This window comes from Pan troglodytes, chromosome 20 (genome assembly GCF_028858775.2).
Source record: "Pan troglodytes isolate AG18354 chromosome 20, NHGRI_mPanTro3-v2.0_pri, whole genome shotgun sequence".
Lineage (NCBI taxonomy): Eukaryota > Metazoa > Chordata > Mammalia > Primates > Hominidae > Pan > Pan troglodytes.
The window spans coordinates 61580765-61592454 of NC_072418.2; the positions used below are offsets into that span (position 1 = coordinate 61580765).

The following is an 11690-nucleotide window of genomic DNA, read 5'->3' on the forward strand; positions in this document are numbered from 1 at the left end:
AACAAGGTTACCTTTGGCATTAAGGTACATAAGACGCTCTCAAAGCAGTTATGGTTTTATAAATTTAAATTAGGATGTTCTGGTCAGAACAGTTTTCTAAAATTAGATTGGAGAATGGGACAGATGTAAATAGGGTTCCTCTACACAAAGAAATATGATTGTAAGACATTACTTTTGTGATGTGTTTTTAACAGTTTTATCTTTCTGTAATTGTAGTTAATTTTGGAAGCTACTGTTTTGTCATCAAATGCTACCGTTGCTCTAGATGACATCAGTGTGTCCCAGGAATGTGAAATTTCCTATAAATCACTACCAAGGACCAGTACACAAAGCAAGTGTAAGTTTTCCCTTGTCGTTGTTGCTGTTTTAAACATTGAATTAAGCTCTTCTCAGTATCAAAATATAAAATGTATTAGAGTCACGAATACCTAATACAGGGTGTGGATTATATCACCTGTTCTTGAAACCTAAAAAATATATATATATATATTTTAAAAGGTAAACAACTGGTCTAGTCCTTAGGCCTCTCTTCCAGTAATATGGAAAATATTCTATGCTTGCAGCTGAAATTATTGCATCCAAATATTTTAATTATAAATATTATGAAAAAATTATAATTATTTTGCATATTTTAAATACACTTTTATAAATATTCACTTCTCCATTAATTTTATTCAGAACTTCAAATGAGCATGTAATAATATTCATATTTCAGGATCACCCAGGAGTTCAAAAAAAGCAAAAAGGTTGTGTTTGGGAAAATGATGTAAGGCCAACCAAAATTTAAAACTGGACCTTAAAATTCTGTGTTTCTATTCAAAATTTAATATTTCCAAATCACAGATGGAGTTTGTCTAATTCTTTGACTAAATTTTTTGGAGAGAATATCAATTACAGGCCAGAAATGTTGCCATAAAAATGGATCTCATATAGTCAACTATGTATTTTAAAACCTAATCATTATTTAGATTCTGGGATCATGTACACATTGAAAGAATTTACACTATACCTTCAGTTACTTTCTCTTTCTAGTACTAATTGATGTTTCTCTCTGACCACTCCTACCCTCAGATCTCAATGAATCTGACAATATTAAAAATGTTTTCTGAAAAGTGTCACACTTTATTTTTCTTAATCTGTATCTATGGAAAAGATTTGCATATGAAAATCAGACATACTGTATATTCCTAAGTTATATTTACTTAAACAACATATTTAGTGAGTGCAACAGTTGTATTCTTACAGGAGCTGAATGGACTAATCAAGAAAAATTTGGGTCACATGATTCTGGATTGAGACGATTAAAGAACTTTTAATTAAAGGTCCTTTATTAAAGATATTTTTCATTCGAGAGAGTGTATATTTCTGGGTGCTAACTTATATTGGGTTAACGTGTATTTACTTTGTTCAGAATGTGTATCCTGCATGCATAATAGACCATTCTAAGCTCTGCGCATGTGTTCATGCAAGTGTGTGTGTGTGTGCATGTGTGCGCGTGTCTGCCTGTGTGTCTGCATATGTGTGTGTGCATGCCTGTGTGTCCGTGTGTGTGCGTGCATGTGTGCATGTGTGTGTGCGTGTGCATGCGTGTGTGCATGCTTGTCTGTGCACATGTGTGTATGATTCTGATAGACACCGAGGAGTGCAGAGCAGCAGATTTAATGATTCATTTAAAGATTCATGAGTTTGGCCAGGCGCGGTGGCTCACACCTGCAATCCTAGCACTTTGGGAGGCTGAGCCGGGCGGATCACTTGAGGTCAGGAGTTGAAGACCTGCCTGGCCAACATGGTGAAACCCTGTCTCTACTAAAAATACAAAAAAATTAGCCAGGGCATGGTGGCAGGCACCTGTAGTCCCAGCTACTCGGGAGGCTGAGGCAGGAGAATGGCGTGAACCCAGGAGGCGGAGCTTGCAGTGAGCCGAGATCGCGCCACTGCACTCAAGCCTGGGTGACAGAGCAAGATTCCTCTCAAAAAAAAAAAAAAAAAAAAAAAGATTCACGAGTTTTTAAGGGTTAAACAGGATTACCTTATTTTTGTTGTTTAATTAAAGATTTTCTTTCTCCTAATTAAATACCACATCACCAGAATCATAATAGCTGAAAAGCATTAAAGTTGACATTGAAGAGCATTCTCTTGTAATGTAGTATTTGGAGGTATAGGGGCAGAAAGGTGTGACAAAAACCTTTCCTCACCCATCATAAGGGTCACAGCTGACACTTCGAGAATGAAAGACAGTTTAATGAGAGAAAAGCACAACAAATTTGTTTATCAAAGTTTTACTTGACACAGGAGCCTTCAGAAATGAAGATGCAAAGACCCAGAGAAAAGCATGTGCTTTATTTTATTTTTTCGTTTTTATTTGTTTTTCAGCCCCTTTTCCTATTTAGAAAACTGTGTATTTTTCTGCTTAGTTTTGGTGAAGAACAAACAGCCATTTTGAAATGTGATCGGACAAAAGGGTATGATCCAATGGTAACAGACTGAGCAGGGAAACTTAGCAAAGCCTCTGTGTTCAGAGACTCCTTGACTCCTTTGTGTAGAATTTCTTCACCCCTGGGAACAGGAAAGGACCCCTCTAGAATGAGGATCTTGTGACCTAATTTCAGGCAAGATAAGCCAGATAATTTATGACCAGCGCTCACAAAGAAAGGTCAGGGAAGATCAGAGTGACCTTGTTCCTGGGGTACCTCCCAATCTCCTTCAGTTCAAAGTACTTTGGGGCAGCCTTTCCTGAGCTCTTACCGAGGCAAAAGTGTGGTTAAAGGTTTTAAATCATTACTAAAGTTAACCTTAGCAAAAGTTTTTGAGACACTTGATCTTGCTTACGGAGAATTCTTTTCTTAAATTCACTCAGGATTCATGGATATGTGCATCCATCTGAACACCAGATCAGTTGGATAGATAATATATCTAATTAGGACAAGTTACATGAATGATTCCTGAAAGATCAATGGATGTACACAAAGGAAAAAAAGGCGTTTCTTATTGTTTTTGCAAATATGTCCAGTAGACAATTATAGGATCTCATTTGTGGAGTTCAGTATTAGTAATGGGCAGAAGTTTATGGAGAGAAACTGAAAGGAATATTTAAAAACGTGCCATGCTCCATTGACAGTAAATTGTTGTATGTATGGAGCAGAATGGCCAAAGGTTTACCCAGACTACCCAGACCCTGTACAGGACTTGAAGTTTTGAAATCTTTAATAGGCATACAAATGGCTGCACCACTTCAAAGCAATCTTAGAGCTGTAGATTTCTGCTCACAGTCCGCGTGATGAAAATCGCAAGTGCTACTTTGATTTGGCCTTTAATCAAGCTTCTTCTCCTTCAGAATATTTAAAAGCTACTGTTGATGAAATAATTTTACATTCTGTTTATTTGTTAAAGGGAGAGAGCCTGTTTTACTCTCTTAATCTCAATTTTGAAGCCAGATTTGTGCCTGGTGAGGATGCAGGTTGTATTTCATGCAGGAAGATACGCGATTTTCCAACTGAGTGCTCAAAGGGAGCACATGAAACTAATTGCTGTGAGTGCATTACTGACTCCTTCAGCAGATATTTATATGTACATATTTACTCTCTGAACGTAAAGTGCACACTACTCAAGTGAGCATTGTATGATGAAGACAGTCAGAACAGAGACCTCTGCATGATGGAAATGACTTGCCGGTGAGAACAAACCAGATTCTCTAAACTAGAGGCGATGAATGAAAACGTCCTGCTAACTTTCAGTTTTGCCCTGTTGGAGAATAACATTTGAAATATATGCAGGATAGCGCTCAAAACACAAGAGCAAGGATGTATCTAGCCAGTCGTAGAAAAATAAGTAACACATGACACCACTTATATGAGGTATCCATGTAGTCATATTTGTAGAATCAGAGTAAAATTGTGGTAACCAGGTTCTGGGAGGAGAGGAAGTGGAAAATTACTAATCAACAGGCATACATTTTCAGTCAAACAAGATGAATAAGCTCTAGACATCTGCTGTATAACATGGTATCTAAAGTCAATGACAATGTATTGTACACTTAAAAATGTGTTGTGGGGGTAGATCTGGCTGGATGCAGTGGCTCAAGCCTGTAATCCCAGCACTTTAGGAGGCTGAGGCAGGTGGATCACTTGAGGCCAGGAGTTCAAGACCAGCCTGGCCAACATCACAAAACCCCATCTCTACTAAAAATATAAAAATTATCAGGGCATGGTGGCACACACCTGTAATCCCAGCTACTCAGGAGGTGCAGGTTGCAGTGAGCTGAGATCACACCACTGCATTACAGCCTGGGTGACAGAGAGAGACCCTGTCTGCCACCACCCCATAAAAAAGAGGGTAGATCTTATATTCTCTTATCACAATATATGTATTATAAACATTTATTTATTAAATTATTTTTAACATCATAGTATTCTTATTATCGTAAGCAGTTGCTATTTCAGTACAACTAGCAGTAGAAGACTTTATACTGCTTACAAATGTTATTTCAAATGATAGTGTATCAATAAATAGTTCTATGGTCATAAAACTATAGATCCTGCCTAGTTCTATATATTTTTCCACCTTTAAGAGTCTCCTTTCAGTTTGTCCTTTTCCAGGGCAATGCCTCCATTCTTTCTGCATTCTACTTAAATGATTCTAAAACTATCCTAGCATCCCTGAAAAAGTAATACAGAAGAAGAAAAAAAAAAGGTTGTCTGTTGGTGGATAAGCTTTTCCAAAAGTATTTTAATAACTGTGCTATTGAACACAATAAAAAAAGGCAAGAGGAAAGGCAAGAGAAGCATCCCATTTTATTGATTACCCATACCCGAGGTGAAAACCAAGGTGGTTTTGAGTCAAGACAGTGGAGGAACACAGACATTTTCCAGAAGTGTGGTGGCGCAAAGAGTTGGAGAGACTCTTTCCTCTGCATTCAAAACATACATGAGAATGACGAGAAAAATCAGGGCCATTGCTGATTGCTAATACATTGGCAAGCAGCCATGCTGCGACCCACAAAAAACCTTATGAGCATCTTTTCTATACCAAGAGATTTGGTAAGAAGAAAGTGTGATCATTTCCCTCGAGAAACATAATCTATTACAGAGAGCTCAGAAATAAATCTAAACATAAAAGACCAAATAAGTTTTGACAAAGGCACCAAGAAGACACAGTAGGGAAAAAATAGTCTCGTCAATAAATGGTGCCAGAAAATCTGGTCGTTCTCATGCGAAAGAATGAAAATGGACCTTTGTCTTACACCGTACACTTAAATAAATTCAAAATGTAAGAAAGTCCTAAATTTAAGACCTGAAATCATTAAACTCCTAGAAGAGAACTTAGGGGAAAAACTCCTTGACATTAGAGTTGGCAATGGTTTTTTAATATCACACCAAATGCTCTGGCTACAAAAGCAGAAATAAATAATGGGATTACCTCAAACTAAAAAGCTTCTGCACAGTAAAGGAAACACTCAGCAAAATAAAATAGCAACCTGCATATCGGGAAAAATATTTGCAAACCATATATCTGATAAGGGGTTAATATTCAAAATTTATGAAGATTTTATACAACTCAGAAATAGATAAATAGATAAAAAATGGGCAAAGGCCCTGAATAGACATTTCTCCACAGAAGACGTAAAAATAATCAACTGGTATATGAACAGATATTCCACATTTCATTGGCATTAATCATCAGGGAAATACAAATCCAAAACTCTTTTCGATACCCCCTCATATCAATTAGGATAGCTATAATAAAAAAAAGTGTAACACATTTTAGTAAGAGCGTGGAGAAAAGAGTACTCATACTGTTCGTGCAAATGTGAATTGTGCAGCCATTATGGAATATGGTATGGAGGTTTCTAAAAAAATTAGCAATAAAAGTACCCTATGATTTAGCAATCTCTCTTTTGGGTATATACCCAGAAAAAATGAAATTACCACTTCATAAAGCTGTCTGCACTCCCATGTTCGCTGCAGGATTATTCTTGATAGCCAAGATATGAAAACAACCTAAGTGTCTGTTGATGTACAGATAGATAAACTGTGGTATCTAAAAAACAGTGGAATATTATTCAGCCTTAAAAAAAGAGATTCTGCCATTTTTCACATCCTAGGTGAATCTGGAGGAAATTATGCTATGTGAAATAAGCCAAACACAAGAAGGAAAATATTGCATGATCTCAATTATGTGTGGCATCTAAAAATTATATACAGATATAGAGAATGAAACAGTGGTTACCAGAGGCAGGGGCCAAGGGAAGGAAATGGAGATATGTAGCTCGGAGGATATGATGTAACAGATATGGAGGAGAAATGTGTCTAGAGATGTAATGTACAACGTGAGGACTACAGTTAATAACACTTGAGGACTACAGTTAATAACAGATTTGAGATTTGAGATTTGATAAATGAGTAAGTTTTAGCTACTCTTGCCACAAAAAAAGAAAAAAAGGGCAATTATGTGAGATAATGGATAATTTGCCTCACTGTAATAACCATTTTACTATCTGTATGTATCACGTAACCTTATGTTGTATATCTTTAATATACATAATAAAATTTGTTTTAAAAATTAAGAAAAGAAGCTTAGTCTATTAGGTTAGAAATGTATCGATTTAATAGTGTTGTAATGATAACTGGAATAGAGATGTAAACAAGTAGCTATTTTAACTCTAGGAAGTTGGAGAATATATTCAATAGAAAGTAGGTAAGTCCTCAGCAGCAATTTTATTTTATTTTATTATTATTATACTTTAGGAATTTCTTAAGATGTTTTCTAGTTTTCTTGCTGTGTAAGAAGAGGGTCTATTGCAAGTTCTGCCAGGGATTAACAGTTCTAGGCCTGTCTCTGATATACATTAAGACTGTTACCAAATGTACATGGTTTAAGAACCTTACCTATATAGTCTTTTAATCAGCAAAATAAATATAAGAGGTACTATTTTCCTCATTTTACAAACTTTCTTGTCATTTAGTTTCTTATCAGTTAGAATTCCATTAACACAGTCTGCCTCCAAAACCTACATTTTTTTTTTTTTTGAGACGGAGTCTGTTGCCCAGGCTGGAGTGCAGTGGTGCGATCTGGGCTCACTGCCAGCTCTGCCTCCTGGGTTCACGCCATTCTCCTGCCTCAGCCTCCCGAGTAGCTGGGACAGCAGGCGCCCGCCATCACGCCTGGCTAATTTTTTTTTGGTATTTTTTTAGTAGAGACGGGGTTTCACCGTGTTAGCCAGGATGGTCTCTATCTCCTGACCTCGTAATCCGTCCGCCTCAGCCTCCCAAAGTGCTGGGATTACAGGTGTGAGCCACCGCACCCGGCCCAAAACCTACGTTCTTAACTGCAAATCGTATAGCCTTTCTATCCTTTTAAGGTCATCATTATATTGAGAATGATGTTTTTAGAAAATGTGAAAAGTTCCCTACATGAGCAGTTTAAGCAATGGGAAGTTTGAAGCCAATGATCAAAACTTCACTTTTGGAGGAGAAACGATGTCCTTAGTCTCTAATATGTCAAATGGTCACTTAGTAAATGCTGTCGAGAAGTTTAAGGAATGAATGTCTTTAAAAAATAATACTTAATACTTTCTCCTTAGTAATTATTTCTTTAATCACAGTACCTTTTATAATCTGAAATGTATTCAATTGCTTTTAATTCTTATAGTGCTTTTCGGGGACCTAAAAGATAATTTTTTAGACATAAAAGGAAAATAAAAGATCACTATTTGGATGAGGGACCCACCCTCATAGGGAATTGAATTAGAAAATTAGCAAACGACCTCCAGTTCTCTAAAGTCTTATTTTGAGGGTTTTTTTTTTGCCTGCTTTTTTGAAAAAACTAATTTTTATACTGTGAATCTGTTTATTCATAGAAATGCTAATTCTTCATCCCATTTTTGTGAATCCTTTCATTAAAGATTCTGGCAATGAGTGGAGGTGAGGTAAAGACACAGTGAAGAATACAGAGAAGTAGGAGTCTTTTTTTTTTCTTGTCTTCTTTGCAGCAAAAAGGTTTGAAGGAAGCATGCAAAATTTAGGCTGCGATTCTAATGTTGAACAAATGAGCATATCACTTCTCTTACAGAGACCTTAACTGCTTGAAAAAACAGGGGTTTCTTATAAGGAGGAAAAGGCAATGCCACCCTCAGGATTTCTATTTATGAACTTAAATCCTCCTAAAAAGGACCATTGCTATTCTTGAATTTCAAACCTTTAATATTTTAATGCTATTTATTTTAATTTTTCTCACTTTCACAACCATCTTTAACACAATTTACTTTCTTTTTTACATGAGACTGATTATGACCTACTTCAAACGGGTTATTAAGTTTGCTAAAAATTTAGGTCTTCAGTGCCTTGAAATATTTTCAGATTTTGTAGAAAAAAATAGCAAACATAAATTGCAACCAATTTTGGTAAATGAGAGAACAAGTTATTGGATTTGTTCAAGAACTGTTTGGGATACATAGAGGTTAGGAAGCTTTGCAGAATTTTGATAGCCTTGGATAATTTAATCGAATGTTTCCATACTTATTTATATTATGATATAAAAGTGCAGTTACTTAAAATGTAACCCAGGTGTACAGGTTTTCAAGGAGTCTCTCTCTCTCTGCCAGTTAAAACACCACACACTGACTATGATGTTAAATTATCTCTGATTTTCATTTATGATAACTGAAGGGCTGAAAAACCTACATAGCATGACAAATACAACATATCTCAATAAAACTTCTCTGGACCTTCAGAAACTCTAAGGGACAGGCTGCAGGGTGAATCACTGTTGGATGTAATTTTTGCCTGGACGTAGCGAAATTACAGTGTATCAGAAAAGTTCAATGCCAGAGTGGATTATAGACCTGGGATCATGTTGCCATTTATGAGGAACTAGACAAATACTCTGTATGTTTTCATTTAAGGGAATGTTTAACATGATCTGCACATCTTAGCTCTCAAGTCAAACTTGGCATCAAGACAAACCCTAAAAGAAGGCAGATGAGGAGTGAGCTCCAGAGAGCAGAGCCAGTACCTAGGTGTCTTCCCATAGTTCCAGTGTTCTGAAAAGTCCATTTCTCCTGGACGGGTTATTTGATGTTGAGGCCAATCAAAATGCTACCTCATCATTTTTGAAAGCTTATCTTTATTTTTTTTTAGATCAAAATTGTTACTCTGAATTGTTTCTTTAGGATAGATCATAAAAAGGGAAATTCGGGGTTTGAGTTTTTTGTAGTTGTTGTTTTGTTTTGTTTTTGAAACAGGGTCTTGCTCTGTTGCCCAGGCTGGGGTGCAGTGGTGCGATCTTGGCTCACTGCAACCTCTGCTTCCCGGATTCAAGTGATTCTCCTGCCTCAGCCTCCCTAGTGGCTAGACTACAGGTGAGAACCACCGTGCCCAGCTAATTTTTGTATTTTTAGTGGAGATGGGGTTTTGCCATGTTGGCCATGCTGGTCTCGAACTCCTGACCTCAGGTGATCCACTCGCCTTGGCCTCCCGAAGTGCTGAGATTACAGGCATGAGCTGCCATGCCTGGCCTAAATTGTCATTTAATGACATTCAACACATTTTGCCAAATGTTTCCCCAAAACATTATGCTAATAAACAATCATATCAACAAAGTAAAACTGTGGCAGTGTCCCTGTGTTTGAAGTCCATTTTGAAATTTACTTTCACTTTTCATGATTACGCAAATACTATTTATAAGTTCCTATTTTTGTGAACAAATACTTTGTTTCATCAAGACTAAAATAAATAATGCTACTTTATGTAGTGCTTTCTTTCGTTCCAAGAGATAATGTGTATACTGGAAAATGAAGATATTATGTGTCAAATAGTATGAATGGTACATTTTCTCACACCTACATTGTATTAACAGGACATATATAAACTATTTTGTTCTGGTTGTGCTATGTAATGCAGGCAAGAAAGCCAAAATTTACTTAAGCAGCTCTGTAAGTTGTAAAGACATTTTAATATTTCCAAACAACATTTAGTGAGCACTATAATTTATTTCTGTCTAAAACCTATTTAGTCCAAAGTGCATGTACTAATTTTATGAAAAAATTCTAAACAATTTCCTATATTCTACTTTTCTGTCTACTCATGAGAAAAAAAAAAACATGTAAGTCTCTACTGAGTAGTTGAATTCAATGAAACCTTAGCCAAGGTTGAATAGTACAAGGAAAAGGAGTGATTTATTATTTATTTATTTATTCAATCTTAGATGCTGATTATATATCTTCCTCAAACTAGTATATCTGCTAAATACAGAAATATGTGCATTAGACACTGGCATTTCCACAGCAGAGATGCATAATAGAGACAAAGTCCTTTTATGTGTGTTGATACTTTGCAAGCCATGTATCTTATGTACTCAGTATTGACCAAGAATAATTGCATTACTCTGCACTGAGACTTATGTTTTCTTTTATTACATAAATGCATTAAGAGAAGGCTTGAATTTCCTACAGCAACTCTCTGCTCTATATGTTTTGAGATGTGTGTGTGTGTGTGTGTGCGCGTGTCAGTCTTTGAATTAGGACTACTTTTTTCAGTGTATTTTCTGAAAAATGTTTCTGAGTAGGCCTTTTTGGCTAGATTGGAGATACTTCATCTTAATTATAATATTAAAGGATTTCTATGATGTGTCTCTCTGTATAATTACAAATTACTTTTAATTTTGTAAGGTCTAGAAAAATGAGCTGCTGTTTTCTATGTTCTATCTTATATTCTTTTTCCATAGCCCTGAATACAAGGAAAAAAAGTCTGAAAATATACCTACACTTGCTAATTATTGAGTATCTTCCCCTTTTATTAGATGCATATTGGCAAATAAGTCTCTGTAGGGAAAAAAAGGCTATCTAGTTATTTTTCCTTAGTAAACTGGATTTCCATTCTCTTCTCATTGTCCTCAAGTTTAAAATCTAGACAACTATTTTCTATTCAGACAAACCCCTCTAGACAGATGTCATTGTGAAAGACCCTAATGGGAAGTTGTTTCTGGTGAAGGCTCATCATTTCTGTGGCATGAAATCAAGAAGTGGAGAAAACGTCCATTCACCCTCATTTATGGAAGTCACTGATCTCAGATAAAGAAAAGTGAAAACTGTTTCTATAGTCAGGTAAAATCTGATAAATAACCCATGCTATTTTGATCAATCTTTGCTGCAGATAATCATGTTGTTAAATTAGGAGAATTCAGGATAGTAGTGAAAATAAGTGATTCTTCTTCCGCCATTGAAAATTCTATTGAGAATAAAAGTCAGGCATTTAACAAGAAAGCCTTTTTCTGTAATTATTTAAGATTAAGTTTCAATACATTAGATTATTAATGGTGACTGTGGAGAGAGTGGATTTTTTTTTCCATGTCATACTTTGAGCTCGGCTGGGATATTATTTTTTTTGACAAGATCATTGTTCTTCTTCACTCTTAAAATTGTGTTAGAAGTGTTACTGCCTTTCCTTTTCTTTTTGTTGCTTATCTGCTGAAACTATTCAGTTATTCGCTTTTCTCACATGCCACTACTCTTGTTCATTTTGTTTCCATTTTCAGGTTAGCAATGTGTGTGATAGGTAAAAAGGGGGTGTAAAGAGCCTTCCCCACCTAACACTAAGTGTTCCAAGCATCCAAGCAATCGACGTCTCCCTGCCTTGCAGAAACACACCACTGTAGGGAGTGAAATGTACACTGCTTCTGATGTGATATAATTATCT

The 11690-nt window shown here is 36.0% G+C and overlaps 1 long non-coding RNA gene across 1 annotated transcript; it reads left to right on the plus strand.

Moving 5' to 3' along the window:
- Positions 1-220: 220 nt before the first annotated feature.
- LOC134809015 (uncharacterized) lies at positions 221-1351 on the plus strand. Its single transcript, XR_010153498.1, has 2 exons — positions 221-337; positions 1246-1351. It is a non-coding gene; the product is annotated as an uncharacterized LOC134809015 (long non-coding RNA).
- The last annotated feature ends 10339 nt before the right edge of the window (positions 1352-11690 follow it).